Consider the following 27,320-nt stretch of genomic DNA (forward strand, 5'->3'; position numbering starts at 1 on the left):
TTCCTTTGGCTCTTGAGAACATCTTGGTCTTCTAGGGCCCTCTCCGAGATACTGGCACCCAGTGTGCAAATGCAGTTCACAGCCGGCAGTGAGGTGAGCATTTGGCTGAGGGCCGCCAGGAAGAACAGCCAGGAGGAGCAAGCAGAGGCTTCACTTGTTTGGCCATTTCTGCACAGCTATCTTTTTATTACTTACTCAAAATTTGACTTTAAACTGATTTGTTTTTTAAATACATTTATTTGAAAAGACCACATCACATTACCTTTATATGTGGAAAACCAGTGTCCTACATCATAATTTATTAAAACCAATACACAGCTTTCAAAACATAAAAAGGTTGCTCAGTATAATCATTCCCATCCATGCACACACTAGTGAATTGTGGGAAACTCCAACACACAAGGGAAGAACAAGACTGGGAGAGGAGAAAGGACAGGAATTCCCACAGCTGCTCGAGGCTGCAAGGGATATCTCAGGGCAATGCAGGAAGTAGGGAGTGGCTTGGCGGGACCTCAGTTAAGCCACTTCTATTCTATGCCTCAGTTTCTTTGGCTCTAAAGTGGGGCTGAGTATGATTCTTCTTTTTGCCCATAATGCTCGAGAAGATGATTAACTGGGATTGTGGCTGCCCACGGGCTTTATAAACAGTGACACAGGGCACAAAATAGGATGCTCAAGATTATTGTTCTCAGCTCTCCCCAGAGGGTGATGCTGCTGGCCCTGAGTAGGTGGGGCTTGTTGCACAATGGCAATCACTGTGGAGACCTGGTAATGTGTGCCATAGCAACATGAAAATATAAAACAGAATCTGAGAAAATACAAGTGAGAGCAGACCAACAAGACCAGAGAGAGCAAAGGAGAAATGTGACCGTCATAAGGGACTAGATCATTACTTTAGTTTCAGTTTGCACAGTGAGCTTCCTGGTGGCAAAAGTACAAAGGGAAGAATGTCAGTTATAAAAAAGGAAAGTAAAGAATCATGTCAGCTTCACAGGAGACACAGAGATCTTCTTAGTCTTTAGTTGAAAAAAATCAATTATTCACACAGTTTAAAGTAAGGACGTCTGAGATGACAAGAAAAATAATCGTACCCCAAAACCGTATAGTACATGGTATCTTGGCAGCCTGTACAGATCCCAGGGCTAGTTCTGAATCTGATGGTGAATTTTGGTACTTTTAGATTCACACTTTCTGTCTGTTGGCTTTGTGACTATCTCAGCAGCTCACACAGTGAGAGGAAGGCTGACTCTGAGCCAGGAGATCCGGGTCCAGTCCTAGGTTGGGGGACTCCTGGGAAGGCAGTGAACTCTCACCAAAACATCTCCATCTGGTGGTGCTACCACCCATAGTCAGGTTAGAGGAGGAGCAGCAGCATAGGAAATGCTTCCAAAGCGATGCTGAGTGGGAAACAGAAGGATCCAATATGGTGGAATAAGTCCACAGTTGGAACGAGTGGCCGAATGCAGTGGGGAGGGTTTGTATCTCACAGTAACGTAGGGCGAGCCAGATCTCTCCAAGACTCTGATTTCTACAGAGTGTAGGTAATAACAGTATCTAGCTAAGGCAGACGTTCTGCGGAGTAAATGAATTCGCATGTACGAAGCACTCGCAACAGTCTCTGGCACATGGAGCATTTGCTGATTGAGTGTGTAAGAGTGCACACTCGTGCACATGCCCACGAACAGGGTATATGTGGTCACTAAGAAAAGTCCAGTGAGAAAAGAACCCAAAAACGCTGTCATCTGCTGGTAATTTGGGTTTTTTTCCTTCAGCGTTTCTTTACTTTCCAAATGCTTTTCTATATTTGGGCCCCTACCTTTCAACATCTTTGCATTTGCCTTTCCACACCTCTACACCAGGAGCAGAGCCTTGGTCAGCATCACCCCCAGGGCTGTGGTGGGTTCAGAGGTGAGGAACTCAGGCTTCTGGATTGCAGAGTGCCATGCAGTTGGGGAACTGCCTGTATAAGCCACTAGAGCCCTGAAACCCCAGCTATTTGGGCATAGTCCCCAAGGTAGGTCCGGGGCCACGGCTCCCTTACACTCTGGCCCAGGATGTGGGTTCAGGGCTGCCCCTGTCTCCTGGGTGAGCCCTTCTGATCCCCTTTCCCACAGGGGCCCCTCAGCTAAGAGAACATTTTCACTCTCAGCCAGCACATGGGCAGGGTTAAGAGTCCTCAGGGTGAAGAGGTGAATAGCCAGTGCCACCCCTTTGCCATGGAAAGAATACGTTTCCTGTACTCTCCTGCCTGCTCCCACGCCACTCCTCCTCCAATCCCACCTTGGAAGCTTCCGATTAAACACACTGTGTGTGTGTGGGGAGGGGGTGTCCCCAGGCATTTGCCCCACCACTTGGGGGACACAGAAAGCAGGCCTTTCTCCAGCTCACTGATCCAAATTCACCTCTAGAAATGAAATAATAATAATAACCAACAGACCTTTCTGGGCTTTTCCACATTTTCTCTCTGACTTTTTCCCCCGTTAAAACAAATTTGGCATTTTAAGCAAGATACCACCATATATTTATGGGAGTTTAATAACTTCTTCCATTAATAACATAGACAAACTAATTTACCCAAACGTGTCTGTTTTAAACTCTGGGAACAAAGGGTGGGAGGATGAAAATCAATCTTTCCTTTGTACTTGAGCCACTGACCCGTTAAAGCTTTGAAGATCATTTCTTTAAGAAATTGTGAGGAGTTATTTAACTACAAACAGCAGCTACCTTCCCATTCCAGCTGCGTAATCAAGCATAATAAATTAGACTTTTTAAAAAAAAGTTAAGTCTATTTTTTTTTTTTTGTATAACTGAAAATCCTTAATAGCACATTGACAAATCAGCCTCATGGCAGACACACCCGCACACTCCCCTGGCTTTGGAGCTGGGGAAGGTGGTGGAAGGGGCTGGAGGCATTCCTGATTTCCTGGTTGGAGCTATAGAGTGAAGCCAGGTTGTACTTTTGAAGCAGGGCTTGAGAAAGCCCCTGTCACCTGCAGGAGGAAGCATTGCTGGGGGACCCAGCCACCCTAAGCTGGGCAACAATTTCCGGCCTCAGCCCTGAATGCCCACCTGAGAGATGGCCTTGGGGTTGAGAAATTACTACTTCAGCCCCAGCCCCCGGGGCAGCAAGAGTCCCCCAGGCCAGTCCGGCTGGCTTTCCTCCGTGCAAACCCTTTTGGTCCCCTTTGATAAAAATCAGTCTCTGTGGGCCTTGAAAGAGTCAAAGGCCTTTCTTAATCAAATGATCAACTGTTCATTTTGAAAGCTTGACTGGTTCAATTAAGACCACAGGCAGGAGAGGGCTGGTCATATTACCCTCCTTTCCAGCCAGCCAGGCCAGTCGCTGTCCAGAAGCCTACCTTTGGCCAGCCAGCTCCTGGACCTGCCTGGAATGCACCAGCCACCCCTGAAATTTGACCCCACCTTCAAGGCCCCATTCTGGTTGAAGCCCTCCCCGGCCCTTCCAGTGGGCAGTGACCTGTGCACCCCCTGAAACCCTACAGCCATGCTGTGCGTGTCCTTCCTGTGGAGCTTTCCTGTGTGCTGCCTTCAGCCGCCCTTCACTCTTTGAGGAGCGGAGCCATCCTTTACAAGCTCCTGGAGTAGGCCAGCTGCTGCCCATGACCTCTGGACCCGCTGTGCATGACTGACCCAGCGTGGCTTTTGTACACCTCGGGTGAGCCTGCCACCAGGCTGCCCTCTGTGACAAAGGGCTGCTCCCAAAAGCTCACTTGGGAGTCAGCACTTTGGAATTTAGAATGTACTCTTTCATTTTTTCTGGGATAACAGTGCTCTAAAATAATGTATTAAGAGCCTGGTGGCAGCCAGTTCACTGGCTGGCACAGCATGTCCTGTTTGGCCCAGGTGAGACTTCGATGGCCAGCCACACTCCAGTTGCACCCCTGCTGCACTGGCGAGCACCCTATGTGGCTGCTGAGTCACCCACCTCCTGCACAGGCGCTAAGGAAACTCCCTGGGCTGGACTGGAACCTCAGCTGTCCTGTACACACGGAGTGCCTTTGGCCCCATGCATCCCATGCAGCATTCAGAAAGGGGGCGCAGCTATGTCCCCTCCCCTGCTGCTTCCTCCCCTTGGTTGCACTTAAAATGAAAAGTGAGGGGAGCTGAGAGTGATTTGGACCCTCAGGCTTGGCCAGTGACTGCCTCTTGTGGGATAGATGGGGCAGCAGGGAAGGGACCCTGCTTATAAAACAGTCCCATGCTTATCTATGTGGGTCCTATGGGGCAGCAGCCACACCACAAGTCCTGGGAGGGAGCAGCCCTTGCCTGCATACCCCAGCCAGGCCTACAGGGGTGTTGTCTCTCGCAGGCATTAGTTAATGCAGAGAGACAGCTGAGATGCTTTTCCTCTCATGCAGCCTTAACCTGGACCCCGATCTTTCCCTGTCTGTCTTGGGCTCCATGTTGGTGGGGTGGGGCCTACCCAGCTGCTAGGCTCAGAGTCCAGACTCAGACAATTCCAGGACCTCCTGGGCTCTGATCTGGCCACTCCGTCTGCCCAGCGACTGTTCACACTGGGTATCTATTTTTGGGAACAGTAACGATTGAGGGACAGAGGGTTTCCATCTCCCCACAAGCTCCTCCTTTCCCTCAGAGCACCGGACTCCAGACTTTGAGAGCCCACCGACATGTCACAGTCTCTTCTGAGCAAGTGACGGATCAATCATGTTCACAGCCTGGGCTTTTTCTAGAAATGTCTCCACCTCAAATCTCAGACCCACCCCTCCTCAGTCCATGTGACCCAAGAACACCTTTTAAACACAGGTACTGACCCCAGGAGGCTGACCCTGGGAGGAAAGTCAAAAGAGGCCCACGTCATCTGCTTTTTGGGAAATTTTCATGGCAGAAGCCTAAATAGGGAAGCTCCTGAGCCTCTGTACCTTGGTGCTACACCACTTTGCAGACACTGTGTTAGGACCCGTTTAAAGCATTCAAGCATATAATCAAATTTCAGTAATGAGTTATTAATTAAGCAGGGGCAACCAATTCTCTGCTAACTGCCTCATAAACAATCGACAGGAGATTTGTGAATTTTGACTTCCTGACACTATTAAACAAATCAATATTAGGTTTCAGACACAGCGATTCAGACAGTTTTCTCTGTTATTTGGCAGCCATCTGCCTGGAATACTAATGAAAGAATTAAGAGCTGGAGATTTTGCATGTGTTCCATCAAAAAGATCCTTATCTGTGGGGAATTGGGGCCTGATTTGCATGGAAGAAGACGTTGCTTTTGTAGGTACAATTTTTCTCAATATGTCACTGATTAGTATTTATAAAAGCACTGGGCAGAAGAACGGCCACCAGGCTTCACAACGAGCTGCCAGAGCCCTACTGGAGATAGCTAGGAACAAAGCAACTCATTTATTTATATATTTTGCAGACTGGTTAATTTATAGCTAAACTAACCCATGGAAAACTTCATGTGAGAATACAGCCAAGCTTCTTACTCAGCTTTTTCTTTTTTTTTTTTTTTTTTTTTAAAAGGCTCATTTGTGCCAGGATAGAAACAGCTAACTAAACAAGGGAGAGAGATAGTTTCGTAAAATCTGAGCAACCTCCAAGTGGCAAAATGAGGTCCTCATCTAAGTCACCTACCCTTGACCTTCTCTGTTTCTTTCTCTGTTTACCTTCAGAGTTCACTTAACTCAATAATAGAGTTGTTAGAAATACCTTGCAGGGACAATGATCGAGATTTACCTCTGTGTATCTAAGGAAGAAATACAGCACAGGCTGTGGCCATGCTAGGCATGGCTCTCTTTCCTCCACACACCCCAGACCCAAAGTGGGAGATTTATGCAAGGGGTCACTCAGCTTGTGTAACCCATTTGCTCTGTGGCCTCCTGGTTTAGCCAGAAAGGTGCCAATTAGGAGTCGACTTAAAGATTTAAGGACTGGGACTAACACAGTGATGAGGACCTTTTCAGACCCCTAGCTGCAGAAGACCTCCTGCTTATCATGTGTTTGTCTAAAGTCTGTGAAGCAGAAAAATAACCCACACTTATCTATGCACACAATTTTATATTGCACATTTATACTTGTGTACCAATGCATATTATGCATATATATTTATGTGTGTATATGTTTTGACATATGGATCTATACTATGTAGATACAGTATATATATACATATTTCTAGATATATATATATATATATATATATATATATATCTAGAACTATACTCTGTTGGGAGACTTGGGGTTGAGTTTTTTCAAATGCATTTGGATTTGTTCCTAGTTGAAAATAATGGAAAAGTATTTTTAAAAACCGATCTAAAGCCAAAAAATCTGAGAGCATTGATCTAATCCTAAAGCTGAAAGATTGTCTCAAATTATGATTCTTATCTCCAGGTGCTCCAAACTCTAAGAATTGATTAGCTTCAAAGGCCTCCAGAAATCTCCTGATTGTCTGCAAAACTTCATATATTTGTATTTTTTGAGGGAATAATACACAGCTTTAAGCAACATTCTTAAGATTTCTGTCACTCAAAATATAAATTAGGAACCATTTATCTGCCCCACTTATAGATTGGAAAGCAGAGGACGAGGTGGGAGCTAGGATTCTTAAGATGAAAGGGGGAAGGTAAACAAAATCCTACCTCCAGACTTCCGAAACTGGGGCCTTTTACTCTGTAACATGCTGGGGACTTCCGTCTACGTATCAATTAGCTAAATTCTTGTTGCTAAAGTCAACTGTTAGCAACAAGAAAATTACTCATGATTTAAATGGGAAAGATTTATTTTTATTTCTCATAAATGAAGCCTACAGGCGAGCAGTCTAGAACTGATACAGCAGCACCATGGTCATCAGACTTTCAGACTTCACATACTTTGCTGCTCTGACATTCCCAACACTGCCCTTCTACCCTACAGTCCCAGAGGGCTGCCATGGCTCTAGCCATCACATCCACTCCAGCCAGCACAAAGGAGAAGGGAATATCCCTCCTCCTAATGATATTTCCCAGAAGACTTTCTCACATGTTAGGGACCAGGACTTAATCATGTGATTACACCTAACTGCAAAGGAGACTTGGCAAGGAAGTCTTTATGGTATGTAGAGAAAACTGTACATCATAAGAAAACTAGTGGTCTCTACCTCACAGTAACTTAGAGAAAGTATCCTATGGCCTGGCCAGAGGCAGAAGTGGCAGGTAACCTGAAGGCAGTGGCAAGTCAGAGCCAAGGACATGATGAAACTGATCTCCAAAGCTAACAGTTGTAAAGGTGGGAATCTGACAGTCTGCACACTCCATGGTGGCTTTTTTGGGGGTGGGTGGGTGGGGTACCGGGGATCGAACTCAAGACCTTGCACTTTCGAGGCAGGCGGTGGAACCACTGGGCTAAATCCCGGGCCCCATAAAGGTGGAAATCTGGATGGAGTCAGAAAGCAAAGCAGAGACCTGTAATTATAGAAGATGGAATGGGAGATGTGAAGGTTGAGGGGAGGAACTGGAGACACAGACAAGCACCTGGTGGGTTTTCCCATCAAATGAGACTTGAAATTCCAAAATGTAGCTCACATACAGTATTTCAGAACTGTAGAGACTGGTTGTGTTAGACCGTTCGGCTTGCTGAAATAGATCAGAGGAAGACACCAAGAGGGATCCATTGCAAATGGGGAATGTGTCTTGTGGCAGCCTATTCCCATACACTGTCTCATTTAACTCTCATCACAAAGTAAATTAGGCTGTGTAGATATTCTGTCCTTGGCCAGCATCACCAATGTGGCAGACCTAGGATCTGGATCTTTTTGACTACGTAATCTATTCTCTCTCTAGCTTGCTGTGAGGTGCTCAACACTATCTCTTTGCTATGTAGAATCCCTGGTAATCTTGTCCAAATACTCTATTTTGGTTTTCCATTTAAGCTGTAATTAGAGTAGTACCAAGGGTTAGCCATGGACATAGTTTGCTGCTTGGAATAGTAATTTTCCTTATTGTTTTGCAAAATTTTAACTTGGCTTTCAAATTTGAAAATGTTCCCATTAACTTTGTAGCTGACATCTTCTGGTGCAGCAGGACTGTTAGTCTGAAATTACCACAGATAGTTAAAAGAATTCATAAAGTGAAAACTCAAGAGGCAATTTAGAAACTACCTTTGTTCCCCATCAAATTTCTATTCTTTGGCTTGATAGTACAACCTGGAAGCATATTATGTATTTAAAAATATATCACTTCAGAACACTGGCCATATGCCAAGATTGATATTTCCAGCTCCATAATCCTCAGTGATATGGTGTCCATCTTAGAATATTATTTTGGGTACAACAGAATTTGATTGGTTTAAGCAGAAAAAGGACTCAGGATTATGTACCCTCGTAGCTTCTGTAGCAGGGCTAGAGAAACGATTTGAATGCTGTAAGAAATATCACAGCCAAGGGACCACATTGCTAGGAGAAGCGCCAACCCTGCTATGGGCTGTTGTCCTGTGACACCAAGTCTTTGTGACCCACTCATCGGCTCCTATGATGCTGAGCAAAAAGCTCCACAGCAAGCTTTCAACACTCATGCCTACATCCAGCTGCCCCGCACATCTGACCTTCCTATGGGCAACTGCCACGGTCTTCTGCTCACCTCACTTGCAAGATTTGCCAGGTACATCTACTTGGCAGAACTCAAGTCACAGGCAGATTTCTATTTGCAAGAGAATCTAGCAAATGTAGTTCTGTTTTCTTTCTAGATCTACAGCATCTAGAATACAAAAAGATAAGCAAGAAGTGAGTTGTGGTGAGTAATAAGTGATAATCTATGAATCATCTATAATCCTGCTGCTCGTGGGTTTTTGTGGTAAAACTTAACCCATATACTGTGAGGTTTACAGTACACCTTCATGATGTCAGGTGGTGAACCAAATACTATAATTTAGTTATATATAGATATATATAATTTAGTTTATATATATAGTGCACTATAACTTAATCATGTCTACAATTTAATTAATATATGCCCAAGTCCTTTCAGCTTGGTATTTACAGTCCTATCTGGAAATGAGAAATTGAGGGTAAGGCACAGTAAGGAAGTCTCTCACTCTCCTCCGGGTAGGGTCGAGCTGAGTTTGCTTTGCTGTTGTTTCCTTATCCCTCAAAACAGCCTTGCTCTGTCCTAGTCCCATAAAAGAGACAAAGAAAAGATCACAGGCAATCTGCCAGTTACAAGTTGGGTGACTTTATGTAAGGTTTTCTTTGAGTTCCCTAAGCCGCAGTTTATTCCTCTGAAAATGGAAATAATTACTACTTCATAGATGGAGCAAAGGTAAAATTATGTATCTATCTCTTAGCTCAGGATCCAAAAACTCAATACTAAGTAGGTATATGTATGAAAAAATTGGGGAAAACAGAGAAAAACAGGAAGTCGTTCTGACTTCTCACTACCCCCAACCTCCACAGCCACTTTTCTCTTGTTAAGTGGGACATGATTTACTCGATAATCGGCATAGTGTAGGAAGGTTTCATGGGCAATTGCTCACTGCGAAAATAGGATTAGGTGCCCAGGGAAAAGGAACCTTTTCTAGTAATAATGGCTTGCTTTAAGAACAGGGGGCTTGTTAACACTCAGCCTTAATTAAACTGCTTTCTTGACGAATCTAGTGTGACAGCAACCTACACTGTCACCAGCCTTGCCTGGGGTCTCTGTGATGCAATTCTGCAAAACGGCTGAGAAACAGGGGAAAGGAAAGATGGACCCAGCTCTCTTCTTGGGTTCATCTCTTAGGTTTGTGTGCTGGATTCAGGAATTGAGGAAGTATTTAAAAGTAAAAACCCAGGTAGATCAAATTCATATAGATCTTAAAGAATTTGCGGGGAAGGGGTAGACAACAAGAAAACTTAGTTACAATGGACAAGTACTGTGGGAAGGCGTCAGAATGTGGGAAACATTGAAGCAATTGTGGTTAAGGGAGACATAAGGAGGAAGAGACAGAGACTTTTTTTTTGAGAACTCTTGTAGAGACAACATATGTCAAGTGTGGAATTCCTTTTTAATTTGTTTTAGCTAATGTGCTTCTTTGACTATAATCTAACATCAACTGGGCCACATAGGTTTTGATTCCTATCTGGATTACATTTACTTTTAAAAACTTGGCCAACAAAGCAGTGGTAGCTGTCTCCTTTAAAGAGTAACAGTTTGTCAGTTTGGGGCCTTCAGAGGGATGGGAGGTAGGCAAATATTTTACATACAATCTCAGTCAACTCCTATTCACTAAACCTGTATGCCAGTAGAATACAGAACATGTTCCAAACACACATGGAAGCACAACTATATTGTTTTTTATTTGAAAATTTTTATTTTTTTTGTTTTTGTTTTTGTTTTTTTGGTACCAGGGTTCGAACCTGGGACCTTGTGCTTGTGAAGCAGGTGGCAGAACCACTGAGCTAAATCCCCGGCCCTGAAAATTTTTATTTTTATTTTATTTCATTTTATTGATACATAATAATTATATATATTTATGAGGTAGGGTGCGATGTTTCAACACCCATATGCATCATATGATAATAAAATGAGGATAATGAGCATACCTTTCATTTCATACATTTATCATTTCCTTGTGGTAAAAACTCGGTATCTTGTCTTCCAGCTATTTTCAAATATTTAATGCAATATTGTTAACCATTATGCAATAGAGTAGCAGAACTTATTCCTTCTATCTAGCTGTACAAAAACTTTTAATTACATAAGTAATATATTACTAATTCTTCTTGGCAAAATTTAGACAGGAAAAGACCCTTTTGGCATCATCTCAATTTAAAAAAATAATACTTACTATCTCCCAGACATGTTGCTAAATGCTTTCCAGGCCTTTCCTCCAGACACTGACAGAGATCGCTACTGTTATTGTCAGCACTCTACAAGTGAGAAACTTGAAGGACAGGGAGGTTCAGAACTTGCGTACAGCCCCACAGTTGTTGAAAAGCCAGGATTTGAACTCATACTTTGTGACTTCAGAGTCCCTGCTCTTTGTTGCCTTAACAGGCTGACCTCCCCAGAGAAGCACACTGCATCACTTTGCTGGGATGCTTTCCAGTTGTTTTCTCATGTTTATATGCGTAAGCAACCCTATAATGATATTAAGAATCGCATATGCTATTATTAACAGAGTTCTCAGATGTGTTCCTTTGTCATCAACATCACGTAAAATTTATCAAAATGCGAATTCCCAGACTCCGACAGCCTGACCTACTGAACCACAGCCCTAGGTGTAGGCCCAGCAACCTCTATTCTCACAAGTCCCCTGAGTAACTTGGGCACACACTGAAAGTTGACAACCGCTGCATTTCACAATGTGTGTAAGCCCCATCTTTCCAAGAAGACCACGTAAGAGGGAGTGGGTAAGGGTCTTACTAATGACATTCCCATGAGACACAAAATCGGGGAGGAGACATACAGAGAGGAGACAGAGGAAACCATTGGATCACAGTGGAACTTTGACCTGAGTGGAAGAGTAGAGGATGATAGGGGAAGCAGCCCCTATCAGTGTGGGGAGTCCCAGAGCTCAGAGGTGTGCAGTAAAAGTGCCCATTCCCCCAAGGATGGCTTTGCCTCAGTGCACTCTCTGCACCCAGTCACTGCCACTGAGTACCCACAGGAGGTGAGGCCTCCACCCCACAGGACAATGACACAACCAGGCTCTTCAATCAGCACTGCGGCCTGAAGAGAGGCGACACTCACTCGCATGGCTGCCACGTAACATCATGTGTCTTACTCAAAATATGTTTTGGAGATCTTTGTCCTTTGGTACACATTGATCTGCTCATTCATTTTAATGACTGAATATTAGTGCATTGTGGGAGTATTCTATTATTTGTGTAAACGTCCTTCTTTCGACAGACATTGAATTTATTTTCAATGTTTTTGCTATCTTGTACAGTGAGTCGATGTACATTTCATCTTGTAGAGTGAAACAGTTATAAAAAAGTGACATTGCTAAACTCCAGTGTGTGTGTATTATTTTAATTTCCCCTCCAAACTGCCTGCATTGATTTATACTCCTATGAACAGAAAATAGATAAACATTTCCCTACTCCCTGGCCATCATTAGATACTATCATACTTTTAACTTTTGCTTAACTGATGAATGAAATAATATCATATTGTTGTTTTAATTTGCATTTCCCTGATTACTAGTGAGATTAACTTTTCACATACTTATTGGCCATTTGTATTTCCTCTGTGAAATACAAATGTCTATTACCTATGTACCATTGTTATCAATTTGCATAGATGTTGTAATAAATGACATACAGACCTATTTCCATGTGTCAACAAACTAAGAACATCTTTTAATCATTGTGCTTTTTCAATTAAAATACTAAACAGATATTTAAAATATTTTGAATAATTTAATGTGCAGTGGGTCCTTCAACACAAAAAGGTGAAGAATCAGTGGATTCTATGGGCCCCGAACTCTAGAAAGCCCTTGACCAGATGCAAAATCTAGAGGTGCTAAACCTCATATGCCCAAACCAGACTTTCAGAGACCCCAAAATTTCAGCCCTGGGCAGGATAGACCCCTCAGTTCTAGCCAGCCCAAAGATAACATGCTTGGGAAGGTCTCTCCAAGGAATATGGATCAGCTAAAAGCAATCTAAGGCAGATGGCATCCTTTTCCAGCCCCCTATACCCCATGTCTGGCTATGGAGCCAGATGGATGGGACTTCTTCAATGTGAGCTCTGCTTTCTACTTTTGGTACGAGCTCATGCAAACCATAGGAGCTCTCTGAGCCTCAGCTCTCTTGCCTGTGAAATGCTGACATCCATACTCTCCCTAGGACCACCATGACAATCCACACGTAGGCCCAGCCCCAGTCAAAAGATGAACACCAGAGGTGGTCAACAAATGGCTGCCACCATGCCTGTAATCTGCATTACTATTTCCAGTGCCCAGAAAAGAGAAAATGGTAGAGACACCGACCAGGCCACTAAATCTTAGTGACAGGGTCCTCACACCCAGCCTCACACATAGTCCTGGGATGTGGCTCTTCCAGAATGTACTTTTGCAGCCTGCTCTGCAGGGACTCCTGAAGTGAGGTGGTAGAGCATGGGGCTCTCCCCCAGCAGCCAGTCACTCTTCCAGCAATCTGGCCATGCTGAACTTGCCACAGATTTCTTTTCTCCCTGCTGAATGCTTGAATCTTGTGATGCCAATTACCTTTTTTAAAAATTTTAAATGTATAACTTTATTATCAAACACACACATACACAAAAATTAAAATTATTCAAAGAAAAACAATGCGGGAGAAAAAAATATAATAATATTCAAATATAGTAGAACTCAACCAAAGCAAAACTGAAAAGTACTTACACATTTTTCCATATACTTTAAAAAAAACATCTCAAGCATTAACAAGACATCAGAGGATGTGATTTGTTTTAGAAAGATTTTCAAAACTAATATTGAACAAATAGTGGTCTGGAAAAAAATTCTAATTAGCTAGTAGACTCCACATGGGCCAATTTTTTAAATTTAAATTTCAATAAAGTCATATGACATGTGATGGAAATATAATCTGACAAATATGTTATTTGGCAATTTCATCCATGTGTATCGCAAAGTACCACACAGAGTGCCAACTTCTAAGTGCAAACTGAGAAGGTATACGTCAATCACCTGTGATGGCCCCTTGATATTATCCAAATACGCAGTTAAACACGAGATGCATGAGGCTACCACTGGCATAGCAGCACACTGTTTTACAGTAAACTCTTTTATATAAGTAGTGTTATGCTCTAAAGGATGAAAAGCACAGCATGTTATGATAAGGACCTAAAACTGTAACAGTCATTTATCACACTATCGAGTACTGTGTACTGCACATAGTTGTATGTGCTTCTTCTGGAAACACCCTTCTCTCCTTTGATCTCAGTGACTCTTCCTTCCCAACCCACTGATGAGCTCTAGCCTATTACCTTTAATGGAAGTTACCTGGAAAAATGGAAGGGCGTGTCTACAAATACAGCAGAGAAATAAGGACTGTTTTAGAACCGTGGTGATTTCCAGGTGGAAAGAAGTATGAAGCTTTCTGTCTCCTCTGGGTAAAAGAGGATTTATGAATCTCAAAGAAAATAACTTTTGAAGCAGAGGTTTGAACCATGCGAAGTTTGTGACATGAAGGAAGCAGCTTCCAGAAGGAGGTGCTGATTAAGCCAGACAGCTCTGGGGCTACTCCCGGAGGGGGCGGAAAGCATTTCTCCTGGACAGGTATGCAGGTTCCACCTATGACCACATGAGCTGCCGCAGGGCTGGCAAACACGCCTGACTGCTGGTGATGGATTTCCCCCATTTTTAGTTAATTACCCTAATTCCTCACATCTGCAGAGCCTGCAGAGTTTGTAGCACACCCATTATCTTGCTCCAGCTTCATAACCACCCCGGAGTGGAAGCATTGCTTTGGTCTCTATTTTGCACACAGGCAAAAATGAATCTCAGAAAGGGATGTGATTTGTGCAATAGTGACACTCAACGAAGTAGACATGAGCACTGCCTGCCTTGCTAGCTTGCTCTGTTCTCCTGAATGCTTCTGACTGTGACGAGCAGAACCTGCCAACAGCACCAGAACCAAGTCACAGGTTGCTGGCTGACATTCATCACCACAGCCCCTGCCATTGCTGTCCTGTATCCTACGGGACCTGTGAGGGACCCCTCTAGACAATCTACAGTTTTTCTAACACTCTAACTGGAAACATACTGAGCAGGTAGCACATTTCACAGGTGGCTTTGCCTTCAAGGATAGACACTCAGAGTCTTGCCCGAACATTTGTGCCTGGGACCTTTTATTTTTTCCATACTACCTTGCCCCACCAAAAGACTAAGAAAGTATGCACTCTGACCACATTATTATAACATTCATCCTCAAAGAATTCCTTTGGAATGATTAAATAATAGTTCCCATTTTTCCAGAGCAGACTGTGCATCAGGCCCTATGCTTTGCATGTTGTACACATTACCTTAGTCTTCATCACAGTCACCTGACATAGCCACTTGTGGTAAGACAGCTAGTTATCTACCCAAGGACAAACTCCCCTTTTCCCTTACAAAGAGAGTGAGTTTCAGCTGAGCACACAGTTGCCCAGTGAATTGCACTTCCCAGGCTCCTTTGCAGCTATTCTAGCCATGTGTATTTAGATCAGTGGGATGTTATTGCATGTGGTGTATGCAACTTTGAGATAATTTTTCAACTCCAATGGTAAGCCCTTACTATAATCTTCCTCTTTCTTTCCTATTTTTGTACAAACATGGAGATCACTTGATTTTGACCATGTATTTGAGGACAAAGTCCAAGGAGAGCACATAGCCACAAGATGGGAAGAGTCTAGGTCAGTGATGGCGAACCTTTTAGAGCTTTCAAAGCTAACAAACAGTCGACTTCCACACAGGCACCATGGGTTCGCCACCACTGGTCTAGGTCCTTGGATAGCTGTACTCCAACCTGGCTGTACTCCAGTACTGATAAGTGAAAAGGGAAGATTCCTATCTTTTTAAAGCTACTGTATTTTGAGGTCTCTTGGCTTTGTTACTATGGCTTTGTCTTTAATGAATGCAGTAGTAAGATGTCCATTTTACAGATAGGGGAACTTAGGGTCATGACAATCAAGCTGCTTGCCCAGCTTCACACAGATACAAAGCAAGGACTCAAGCCCATGGCTGGTGGATTCCAAAGCCTTAGCAATAAGATTCATTTGCTTATTTATTCATCTAAGCTTTCACGACCATGGCATAGAAGGAGGAATCCCAGGGCTTTACCTGTACTGGAGAGTCCTAAATCTTCTTTTGTCCCCCTCTCTCCTACCAAAGAATGCCCTGATCAGGAGGTGAGTCGCCCTGGCATGAGATTTCACTTCAAAACTCTTCTCTGTTCTTTGTGAAGCTGAAGATAGATCATGGCTCTGATATAGGCCCCAGTTCCTTGTGCAGATGGACCTCAGAGGACAGCTAGGAATGGGCCACAGAAGGATGGAAAGGGAAACTGAAATTATCTTCATTAATATTGCAAAGGCTTTGCCTATGCAGAGTAGGAGTTTGGGATGAGAGCGAATCTAGGAAAATGTCTATTCTTTACCATATTCTAAACTGCTTATCTCTGAGAATGAATATTTGTCATTAAAGGAATTACATTTGCAAGTATGTATACACCGACTAATGTTCACATTTGTGTGCACCTGTGGTTACACGTGTGGATGGGTTTGTGTAGATGGGATTGTATGTGTATAGATTGTGTGAAGCATGTGTGTTGGACATGCATGTCTGTCCATTTCTATATGCTGATCCTGAAGCTGCTTCCTGGATGACTACAAGAAGTCATCCCTTCATACCTCACCCCTGCCCATGTGAGAGCTCAAGAAGAAGACTGAGTCTGCCCAAGTCCACCCCTAATTGTCCTGCTCAGTCTTCCTCCAATCTTCTCCTAAGCATGCCCATGCGGATGCGCGCGCATGAGCGCGCGCGCACACACACACACACACACGCCCCAAATCTATCGGCTTCTGTAAAGGAGCTGCAGGATTTACCAAAGGCCACAGATTTACCAAAGTCAGGCTTGTCTCTCTTTGAGCACCTGTGGACGGACCATGAATGGGACAGCCTTGCATTCTCCCCTCCTGCATTATAATTCTCCTAAGTTAATCTCATTTCTCCAATCAGTCTGATCCAGCTGCACAGCAACAAGTGACAAAGTCACAGAAACAGAGAAACAGGGCCTTGGAAGCCGCTGTTCCTGCCCCAGCCTCACCTTTCAGGTGCTTCTGAACACGCTAAGGGCTTAACATTCATCTACATGTCAAGGGGCCCAAGGAAGACAGGCAAGTGCCAGTGGACCTGGCTGGAGAGGCAGACATGAGTCTCTTCACATTTGTCTCCATGAGAGGTAACTCAAAGCTAGAAGCTGAGGCTTGGGCTACACCTGCTGTGTATAGGGCACAGGGCTTGGAACTACAGTGGCAAACACTAAGCAGACACACACCCTCCCTCAACAAGCCGCAGAACAGAATGGCAGTTAGAAAGGAGAACAAGCAAAGAAATGCCCAATGTGCCATGACCCATGCTGTAAATAAAATCATTGCCAGAGCTGGCTTTGAGCCCATCATGGGCTGATCTAGGTGCTCCTCGTGTATTCATTTGTCTCATCCTTACAGCAGGCCAACTAGGTAGGTGTTAATATCTTCATTTTACAAATAGAAGTAGCTGAGGCATGGAAAGCACAGGTGACCTGCCCCAGCTCAGACCCTAGTAGAGGACAAGCTAGTGCCGAACCAGGCAGTGGGGTGGCTCCACCATCAGTGTCTCACTCCTGCATCATGTACGAGGACTTGCAGGCACACAAAGGAGGAGGAATTGGCCTCTGCTTGGGGGACAGGACAGGTTCCAGGGAGCTAGGGTGCTTTTTCAGGATGCCAGGAGGGGCAATAAGACATTGGCAGGTGCAGAGATCAGAAGGAAAATCAGGTGGGTATCATTGATGGCACAAATGGCATAGCAACACTTTTCACAACGCCTTTATATTGTCACCCCCATAAGAAAAGCATTTTATTCTAAGACCCAGTGCACATATGCATAGATACAGCTGAAATATTAGTTTCCTAAGTAAATTAATACATAGGATGAACTTTAATATTTCCTGTTCCATTCTACTTCATTTTTGATCGATGTTGTGTAAAAAGGCCAACGAATTGCTTTTAGAATCCCCTTTGAGTTTCAGAACGTGTCATTTGGAAAGCACTGGCTGGAAGAGTCAGCAAGAGTTGAGATGGGAGGGCAGAGGGCAAGAGTACCAGCAGCAGCATCGAAACTGGAATGAGATGAGGAGAGCAGGGGCGTAAGGTTGAAATGCAAGGCAGCACTTATCTGTGAGGTCATGTTCCCTGGTCACCTCCCTGCCACAGCCTAGTCTCAGCCCAGTAGCTGAGTGCCTAGTCCAGGCCAGGCACCAGGGCTTTTATTGCCACCCCACTCAATCTCCCCAACATCCCCTGTTTCACTCACTTTTCCCATCACTGAAACATAATACCTGACATCCACAACTTAGAAGAGGAGAGGGCTAATGTGGCTCAGTTTCAGAGGATTCAGCCCTTGGTGCATTGGCTCCAAGGCAGAAACATCATGGCAGAAGGGTTGAGTAGAGCAAAGATGCTTAGTTTATGGTGGCTAGGAAGCAGAGTGGTGAAGGGTCACAGTGCTGAAGAGAAGGGGCTAGGGACCCATGGCCCAAATTTATGCCACCACGACCCACCTAGACACACCTATAAGTGTGCTTTACTAATCCTTTAGGTAGCTCCCAAGGTGATCAAATTGATATAATTAAGATTAACAACCACATCCCATTCTCCAGCTGAAGAAAGAGAGAGGTCCAGAAAGTGTTAGCTATGCTCATTAGCAGCACCCAGCAATCTTGAGTAATGGACAGCACCAGGATAATAAAACAACAGGAAGAGCTGGGATGAGGATGGAGGGGAGCAGAGGACCCCCCAGGGAGCAAGGCTGTTGTGCCCTGGTGCACATGGGCATCTAAAGACTTACATGGGGTTCCCACAGGCAACATCTTGAGTCCACAGTGTGCAAGTTGTAGAGCACTCAGCCTGGGAAAAACAGTCGTCTATTTCTGTTTTCAAAAGGACTGGTGTATACAGTGTGCCTAGGCTGGGTGACTGGTAAGTTTTGCATTAAGTGCCATCAATACCATGGAGTTTTATCCACTTGAAAACTAACTTCATCAGAACAAATATAGTATTTTAATGTGTGTCTGAAATAATAATGGAATATCGCTACACACCTACCAGAATGACTAGAGTTAGAAACATTAACAACACAAAGTATTGGTGAAGATAAGTAGGAACTGAACCTCTCATACACTGCTGGTAGGAGTGTAACCAGTACAATGACTTTAGCAAACATTTGGTGAGTGTCCACTAGATTCAAATGTGTGTACATCTTTCGCCTTGAGATTTCACTTCTAGTTATGTACTCAGTAGTGACACCAGAAATGTGTAAGAACGTTCAAGGCAGCAGGGTTTCTAAAATCTCTGAACTAGAGACAGCCCAAAGTTCATCAATAAAAGAATGAATAAGTAAATAATGGAAATGTCATATAACAAAATACTACAATCAATGAAAATAAACTGCAGCTGCATCTGACAATCTGGATGAGTGTTACCGATGCATTGATGAATGAAAAAAATCAGACATGGCTCAATCCATACTCAATGATTCAAGTTATATAAAGTTTAAAAATTAGACAAAACCAAGCTATGCTGCTTAGAGATACCTGTTTAAGTGATAAATAAAATAAGAAAGAGATGCAAGGAAAATGATTTCCATAAAAGTCAGAATAAGGGGTGCAGTGGTGGCTGGAGGGGATACCAGGGGGACTCATGTGCTTACATATTTTTCTCTATGCTATATTTTCACAATTTAAGTGTATGCTGGGGGTGATGGAAATGTATAACGAATGTTTCAGTTAAGAACATTTGTTACAGTGAGACACATCACCTTTACCCCCCCATACCCCCCACGCACACTTTGAACCACTTATCCCATTGTTCTTGTCACTTTCAGAAGCAGTTTTGGAAGTCCTCTCTCATGCGTCTCTTTACAGGTATGATTTTTTAAAATATGGCAAAGGCTATTGCCAAGTGCCATCCAAAAGAAAGGCAGGCTTATAAAATCATTGCAATGTGTCATCATCGGCCTTATTCACCAGATCTGGCACCACATGACTTCTGGCTCTTCTCCAAATCAACGCGGAACATCAGGGCAGCCAAGACAAGGCAACTAAAGACTCTCACGAAAGAGGACTTCCAGAACGGCTTCAGAAAGCGTCAAGAACAACAGGTGAGTGTGTTTGAAGTGAAAGGGAGTACCCTGAGAAGGACTAATGGTAATTTGTCTTTTACTGTAGTAATTTTTTAAAACTTAAACATTCACTATAGTTTTCAATCACACCTTATATCTCTATCTCCAATGTGAACCCTTCAGCTGTGAGCTATTCGCATTCCAGGGACCCTGGAAAGCCCCAAGCCCAAACCCTCAAACAAGTTGGCCTGAGAGTCAGGCAGTTATGAGTTTAAATCTTGGCCCCACTACTGGCAAGCAGCTTCTCTGAGCCTCAATTTCTCTATCTATAAAATGGAATAAATACTTGTGTGAGAACTAAGAAGCTGCTGCCATAAAAAGCACATATATTCCTAGCACGGTGCTAGGAGCTCAGTGAGTAGTAGATTAGCCACAGAAGCAAAGGTCATGGTGATGTGTCATTCTTCCTCCAGACAGGAAAAGCTTTGCTGCAAGAAGTGCCCACTCTAATCTGTGTTCTGGGGCTTCCTTTGTTAGCATCCTTCATGCCAACATCTTGAGGTGCCACCCCAGGCCACAGCTAGCACTTACGTCACCTTTCTGTGCATTAGAAAACACACCCCTTCCTCTGGACAAACGCCCCACACCACCACTTGCAGCAGACATTGGCACAAGCTTCTCCTTGTTGAGCATTTAAGGGTCTTTAAAGCCCTGGCCTTTGACCAAATGCTGTATAATGAAGAGAAAGCAGGTCAGGTGCCATCCCAGAGATGCCCACGGCAAATCCCTTCCCTGACTGGCTGTGCAGTGGATCACATGGCTGGTCTCGCTGGGCGACTCTGATGGAAACCACAGTGGCCATTCTATCTCTGGGCAGTGAGTCCCCCACTGTTCCACATGGAGGAGCCAGGTGTGACATAATCCTCACACTTGTCCTGGCCTGGGGGCATCTGCAGGGCCCATATTTTAGGGCTGTTCCAGGAGCAGGAAGGCTGAAAGGTGGGCCCACTCAATAGCAGGGGTGATGCCCTCCATGTACCCAAGCTCAGAGGGGCTTTTACCTCTGGTGGTGACATAGCCCCAGAGTGTCTTGGCTGTTAGATGCCCTCCCACACCCAGCATCCCCAGCTAAGCCTAGAGTCCAGGTTCTGTCAGAAATTGTTATTGTATCCAGGAGAAGCTCAGCCCGAGGCCTAGGACAAGAATCCTCAGAATGCTACTCCAGAGATCAGGTAAAGGCTATTTCTCCGCCCCTCGGGATGGGATCTGACAGGCCCATAAAGGCCGCCTAATGCCTCTGAGCCCTGTGTGCTTTTGATACCATGCCTCATTTTCTGCATGAGTGAGAGACTCTGCCAGATTGAAGAGGCCCAGAGTTCTCCCTCTTACTCGAGGCAGCCTGGCTTACCTGCTCTCACAGCCTGGAGGCCTCCTGGTCAGTGGCAGTGTCCCTGGCAAATACGAGGACAGCATGGCTTTCTAAGGGGATCATCGATGTACAGAATGTACATTTTGTATGAATACAGAAATTTCTGTACGAATACAGAAACCCCTCTACCTGAGCACGGTCCTGCCCAGTCAGAGTCCAGTGCCCAGACTTCCTGAGGCTTTAGGGAAGAAGCAAATTCCAGGCCCAGAGATGCAGACAACCCCTGGGATTGCCGTCGGCTTTGTGTTTGGTTACCTCAAACCTTATATTCAGGGTGTCCACCCTGCTCTCTCCCGGAAAGAAGTGGGGGAATGGGCATTTATTTAGTACCTACAGATGTCTGGCTGTATCCTAGTCTCTACCACTTTATTTCCTTAACCAGTAATCCCATTTGACAAATGGGAATACCAAGTCACACTGCTGGTCAGTGTCAGGCTTCACCCTTCAGGGTGAAATCCAGCGACCCTAGGCTCTCCCTCCCTCCCTGGTCAGCCTTTCTTGCTCCCTCCATGCCTGCTCCCTGGAAAGGGCCTGATAATAGCCTTTACACCTCAGTGCAGAAGGCTCCCAGGGCTGGTGGCTGCAAGCTGGCTGGAAGAGGGTTGGGTGCTGCCCTGAAGATATGTGTAGAAAGAAAGGAGACTGAGTTGATCTGTAGCCCAACAGCTTCCACAGGGGCCCCTCACTGAACCCACACATTCCAAGGCCCTACCCATGATTTGTGTTTGCAATTTATACTCTCATCCAAAATTTTATCAGCTTGTAGCTTGAAGCCCCCTTGCAGAGGCCTGGGCATTGGCTTTTGTGGCAGCTAAAAGGCCACTCTGTGTCCCATGGCCCCTAGGGGAGAGCACAAGTCCATAAGAAGACCAGCCCATTGGTTTTCCTAGACAGGAGCTATACATGTTTCCTAGGTCTGTGTGTTAGTTACTTGTCTCATTGCTGGGACAAAATACCCAACACCCACAAGTTAAAGGAGGAAAGGTTTATTTGATTCACAAGTTGTAGAGGTTTCAGTCTATAGTCAGCTGGCTCCAAGGCAGGGTAGCATGACAGATAGGGATCTCAGAGTAGAATCAGTTCATGGTGGGCAGAAGGTAGCAAAGAAAGCAAACAGGTAAGGGACAAGACAAGCTACCTTCTTTCCCTTATATTGTAAAGGGCTACTGGGATTAGGGTGGTGCCAAACCAATCAGTGGATTGATTTAGTAATCACTCACCCTTAATCCTAGCATTGCACCATGAATCAATCACACACTAAATTCAGCCACCTCTGAAAAAGCACCCCCCCATGACTGCACGAGGCTTTGGGGGGACATTGAGATACAAGCCATGACAATCTACCATAACAGATCAGTACACAGTGAGTAGCTCAGAACAACAGGAGTTACTCTCTCACAGTTCTGGAGACCACAAGGGATCTGCAGAGTCATGTCTTTCTGGAGGCTCTGAGACCTCTTGTCCCATGGCTGTATCCTAGTTCCTTGCCATCAGTTGCCTTATGGGTGATTCGCTGCAATTCACACACCTGCTATCACATTGCCTTCTTTCCTATAACTTCCGTGTCTGTTTCTAAATATCCCTCTTTGTAGAACGACTCCAGGATTAGATTAGGGCCACTCTGATCCAGTAGGACCTCATCTTAACTTGGTTACATCTACAAAGACTATATTTCCAAATAAAATCACATTCACAGTTAGAGGAGGTGAGGACTAGAACAGGTCTTCTGGAGGGACACACGTCTACCCCAGGAAGACTGTCCTGGGACTTCTCTTATCATGCCCTGGGAGCCAAGGCCTCCTTTATCAGAATGGACTTCTGGCCTCTTAGCCCTATCACACCACTTGCTGCAACCCTAATAGGGGACTACATAGGAACAGGCTGACTCCAGTGCCTCCTGTCCTTGCCCACGATGGGAGAAACTAGGTAAGCAGACTGGGGCTTCTCTTACACAGCCCAAGGGCTTGAGGTCTGACAGGTAACAAGTGCACAGTGCCCCTCACCAGGCACCCTAAAAATCAGTACATTCTCTCTGGGCTCCTCCCCCAATACCTGCTCCCTCACTCCTTTCCCCACCTCTTCTCCATTCCTTTGCCTTCAGACTCACAAGCCTTTATTTGATTTTGGAAAACTCAGGAAAGAACAAAGGATAGCATTCCTTTGACAAACAAGTGATCTCCCATTTATCTATTCTCCTCTTCTTACTTACTAACAAAATCCCAGTCTTGTTCAAGATTGCCTGGTACCTGGCTAAAAACCTTCACTTCCTAGCCAGCTTTGCAGTTAGAGGTGTGATCATGTGATCTTGTTCTGACCAGTGAGACATAGGTGAAAGTTGCTAGTCGGAGCTTAGAGGAAAGTTGTTGATTGAGTGACTATACAGCCAACGTACACAGTTGGCCTTTTGTCCTTCCCTCTCTTGCTTTCCTGAATGCAGGAAATGATCCAAGAAATGAGACAGTATGGCATTTTGGGCACAGTGTCAATTTGATTGGCTTTGGGATCTGCCAGGGTGTGTGTGGGGGGTGTGTGTGTCTGGGTGGGTCATGGAAGTGTGACCTTGTGTACTATATCAAGTCCCTGACCCCTTCTTCTCTAGCACTTTTTCTCTACTCTGTTTCCCAACTGCCGTGAACTAAGCATCTGTGTCCCACCATGATGTTTCTGCCTTGGAGCCAGCCAACCATGGACTGAATCCTCTTAAAACATCAGCCAAATAAAATTTTTCCTCATTTATGTAGCTGTTAGGTATTGTGTCCAGCAACTGGAAAGTTGACTGATACAGATAATCATTTTAAGACACAAGGGACAAACCTGAGGATAAAACTCACATGCCAAGGATGGTTAAGGTCAGGTTCCTGTGTGGGTCACAGAAATACTAACCCAGCCCTGACTGCTTCCCCCAGACTCCATGACATGTGAGAAAAAGCACTTCAATTGCTTAAGCTACATTTTTCTGATTCTCAGTTACTCAGAGCCAGAGCTCACCCTCACTGAGAGCTCCCCTCCCACTTACACACACACACAGATAATATTCTACTTGCTTCTTTCTAGTCCTTTCTCTGTACAGAGGCACACTCTTTGTCTGGCTCCTTCACCTACCAGGTCCCTAAAATGAGTTACTTAACTTCTTGCAGCTCCATTCTTGATCTGTAAATGTAATGGTAACATCATATGGAAGTTTTTTGAAGGCTCAATGAAATGTATATTAAAATGAAGAGCACAGTGTCTAGAGTTTAATATATACTTAGTAAATATTAATCATTACTAATGTTAACATTACATCTCCTGTTTTTTTGAATGGCATTATACCGTAGGTATTTTTCTTTTCATTTTTTATGTATAAAAATAATTTTAACAGTGACTGGAACTTCATATGCACTTAACAAATCTTAGACATTGTTATTAATATCAAATTTTCATATCCTACTTTTTTGTGTAAGATTGACACTTGCATTCTTCCATGACATAAAATATCCTTAACATTCTTGTTTTTAATGATTTTGTGAATTTATATTCCCCTGTGGAAATACAAAAAACTCTAAACAAACAAATACTTAAGCTATTAAAAGAATTATGAAGTAAAATATAACTGTGGGATAGAGTAGTCTTCAAATTATTAATAGTGATTCTTTTTAAATATCATTTTTAAAGTTTGCCTAGTATTTTTTTCCTACGGTTCTACCAACCATCAGAACTTTTGCTTTTGCAGTGCAGTGCTAGGGATTGAACCCAAGGCCCCAACCAGAGCCCTAAACATCTTAGGCAAGTGCTCTACCACTGAGCTACATCTCCAACTCTGTTTTACATTTTATTTTGAGACACGGTCTCACTAAATTGCCCAAGGCCAGCCTTGAACTTACAATCTTTGGGTCCCGCATCTTTGGGAGGACAATGACTCCCCACACCCCTTTTCATCTCCCATCACACCCACTCCTTTTCTATTCCTGCGCCATGGTGGCCTCTCTTACTATCGAATAAGATTGAAGACAGCTGCCACTTCTGCCAAACTCTAGCTCATGAAAAACTGAAAATGTTCATCTACATTTCTTTTCACCTTGAATATTTTGTGAAACCAAATGGCAGCTTCCAAAGGTGAAAAACTGTTATTTTCCCGCACAAATTTTTGTGAGGTGAAAATTGCTAGTTTCGCACAGCTCCACCACTGATGAGTATTACTATCATGGGCACAATTTGATTGGGAAAAAAATGAAACCTGCATTCTGGGCCCACCAGGCCTTAAAGTTTCTACAGCCAGACTCTCCTAAACCAAGAGCCAGCATGGAGCCTTCCCCAAGCTCTAGCTTCTATGCTACCATCACCACCCTTGGGGGTGGCTGGCGATCCTACCCCTACCAAATATGGCCAGGTTCCGACCACATCTCCCTGTCCCAGGGACAGGTACATTCCTCAGGAGTCCAGTTGTCTCCTCTGTAAGAAACATGGACTCAGATCCTCTGAGAGGAGACCTAAATGGTTGTCTAGTGGTGTTAGAGTGGAGAAAATGAAACTCGTTAAAATGATGGCCTATATATCACAGGTTGAGTGGATTAAATAATACAAATTCACTTGTCCGTAGTCCAGGAGGGTAGCTGTCTGTGATCAAGGTGTCAGCACCATTAGTTTCTTCTGAAGCTTCTCTCCTTAACAGTTGGCAGCTGTCTTCTCCCTAAGTCTTCACACTGTTTTCCTTTTGTGTGTTTGTATATTAATCTCTTCTTATGAAGATGCTACTTATTGGCTTGGAACCCATCCCAGTGACTTCATTAGCTTAAATACTTCATGCAGATCTTATCTCCAAGTAAGTCACATTCTGAGCTACAAGGGGTTGGGACTTTAATATAAGAATTTAGGGGGGTGTTATGGCTTATGTCTAGATTGAACAAATCTGACCACCACCATTTTAGGCTGACCTGAGACCATGCTAACTCCCCCCAGCACAGCTGCACCCCATATCTCCCATCACTGTTCAGCCCTGCTATTGATAACAACCACTACTCCCTAAGCTTTCCCAAGCCTCGTCTCTGAGCAACCACTACTCCTTATGCCTTCTCCTTGGCAGGTAGCCACAATTCCCTTTCACTAAACTGTCCCCCTCATGACCTCATAGCCTGTACAAGAGTAACTGGTCTGGTCTAAGTGGCAGGGTGGTCCCTCAGGTTTGTTCTGAAATAAACCTGTCCTGTTGAGCTCATACCTTTGTTTGTTTCCTCCTTTTTTCCTAACATAGATGTCCTCCCAAAGCCTCATGCACTTAGTTGGGGCCTTTGGGAGTAATTGGGTCATGGATTTGTGATTCTGGATTAGTCCACTGATTGGTTTAGCATAGTTCTGGGTGTGGATAATGAGAAGGTCCGATCTAGGTGTGAGTAGCACATCCAATAGGTTTGTAGCTTGGATAAAATAAGAGGGAAAGGATGGCTCGCTGCTTGTTGCCTCCTGTCTACCCTGCAATGGACTCCTTCTCCTCTGCCATGCCCCTCTGCTTTGGAACCAGCTGACTATGGACTGAAACCTCTACAAACTGCAAGCTAAAATAAACCTTTCTTCCTTTATCTTATGGGTGTGAAGAATTCTAGCAACGAGAAGTAATGAAAACAGGGGGAATACTTCAGCCCATAACACCCACATCCCCAAACCAGCCATCGTCCTATGGCTTTGCAGATCATCAAAAATGAAAGAGCTTTAAGTTCTTATTTAGGTCACAGGGCACTTAAAGTTCTTCAAATGACTACAGGGGCTCCTATAATTGGGAAGGAGTCCAGCAAGTTGCAACCTGGGATGCCTTCAACACTCCCTCAACCAAATCAACCTGGCTTTTATCTCTCCTATACCAAAGCTCCATTTGAGATTTTGTTTGGCCCAGGGTCCTTTGCTTTGTGCAATGTTTGAAAATTGCTGTTTATTTTTCAAATAATAAAATTGCATTGCAAAGAGGTACAGAGATTTCCCTGGGAATGTATGGCCCCTTGTTGGCATCTCTGGAGCTGAACCTCTCATTCTTGAAATCTCTAAGCAAGATATTGGAGCCCCCGCCTGCAGAAGGACCTACGGTCATACAGGGTGAGTGTCATGTGGGAGCCACATGCCAGAT

Source organism: Heterocephalus glaber, unplaced genomic scaffold (genome assembly GCF_053883595.1).
Source record: "Heterocephalus glaber isolate CG9 unplaced genomic scaffold, H.glaber_assembly_v1.0 deba00001497, whole genome shotgun sequence".
Taxonomy (NCBI): domain Eukaryota; kingdom Metazoa; phylum Chordata; class Mammalia; order Rodentia; family Bathyergidae; genus Heterocephalus; species Heterocephalus glaber.